A 1,890-nucleotide genomic window follows, 5' to 3' on the forward strand; every position below is an offset into this window, starting at 1 on the left:
TATATATATATATATATATATATATATATCACATTATTCTTTTATTCTTTGTCCTTTCGGGGTCACAAGGGTCACTGCTGCCCATATCCAGCAATCACTGTGCAAGAGGCGGGGTATACCCTTGACAGGTCGTAAGTTCATTACAGGGACACAGAGAGAAGACAAACAACCATTCACTCTTTCACTAACACCTAGGGACAATTTAGAATTACCAATCAGCCTAACATGCATATTTGTGGTCTGTGGGAGGAAACCAAAAAATTATACCTTTTTTGTCAATAACATTTGATCTGGAAATTTTAAAAGAAGAAAAAAAAAGTTTTCTACTGAGTGACCCTAAAAGTCCATCTTACATTCTGTTTTTAACATTGCAGGCTGCTTTTAGCATCTTTTGTTCTTATAAAACAAAGGCTTATTTTTAATACAGCAACATCTGGCAGCACACACCCACATGCATGAACACACACGCATGTGGGCTGAAGTGTAATAAAATTTTGATAATGGCTAACTGGTTCACTCTTATATTCACATGTGTGTGATAGGTCTAGCTACACAAAGTACATGCACTAAAGAGTATTTCTGGTGAAACATTAATTTTCAGCATGAATACTGAATAGACTCTTTAGTGAAAAAAGTGATACTTGAAACAGAGTTCTGGTGCTTCAGGGTGTCATCTTTTCCTTAAATGCAGTAAAACCACATACTCTTGTCACTTTATTCACTAAAGGAATACCGTTTAAAAAATGGAAGAACAAAATACTTTAAATTTCTCTGTAAGTAGTCAACTTTGATCTTCAGGTTTCACATGTGGACACATTTTAAATGTTTACAGAGTGATGTCTGAGTAGTGCTGATTCAGTACAATTGTACAATTGATACAATTGTTTTCCTGTTTTAAGTTTCAGCCATGCTTTTTAGATTCTTAACTACATCTGCATGCTTTCGGAGCTTTCAGACATTCAGGTTAAAAAACTAATGTGCCTGTTTTGGACATTACAGCCATCACTTATGGAATTTGTAACTTTTATACTTTTTTAAATTTTAACTTTGGTGCTTTCATTAAAAAGAAAGAAGATTGCAGCAATTTATTCAAAAAACATTCTGCACTTGGACAGATTTCAGCATACTTCTGCCTAAAAACCCAATTCAAACTTTGAGACATCATTCAGTCAGATTTGTTCCATCTCAAACTGGTGCTAATTGCTGATAAAACCAAAGGGATGTTGTTTTCAAACAGAAAGGTGGTGCCAGCAGTTCTTCCCCCTATCTCATCCATGCATGGTGTTCCTATTGAGTTTGTGCATGCTTAAAAAATTTTGAGAATTCAAAAACAAAAAAATTCCCCCAAACAGCTTACTCCAAAGTGGAACAAACCAGTTATGTTGGTGCTAAGATAGTGTCTTTGGCACGCCCCCTCTTCTTGGGCCGGCCCTCTTCCTCGTCTTTATCTGTTGCCTTCATTTATCTCCTCCTGGAACACCTTGCAACAAGATGTGAAGTTGTCCACCTTAATATTTTTAGGGGGTTTTAAACATTTGATAAGGTCAATAGAAATATCAAAGCAAACATGTTCTTGTTTTTAGTATTTTACCTTGTTTTATATGACACCTTGATTTATTGTTTTATAACACTTTTTTTGATTTTTTATTTGATTTTTATTGTTGTTTATTGTCTTTACTTTACATGCTGTTTGTCGAAATCAGGTCTCTCTTGTAAATGTGTCCTCGTGACTCAATGAGACTAACCTTTATAAATAAAAGTTGAAGAGACAGACAGACAGACAGACAGACAGACAGACAGACAGACAGACAGACAGACAGACAGACAGACAGACAGACAGACAGACAGACAGACAGACAGACAGACAGACAGACAGACAGACAGACAGAC

Source organism: Nematolebias whitei, chromosome 2 (genome assembly GCF_014905685.2).
Source record: "Nematolebias whitei isolate Nwh7 chromosome 2, NemWhi1, whole genome shotgun sequence".
In the NCBI taxonomy this organism is placed as follows: domain Eukaryota; kingdom Metazoa; phylum Chordata; class Actinopteri; order Cyprinodontiformes; family Rivulidae; genus Nematolebias; species Nematolebias whitei.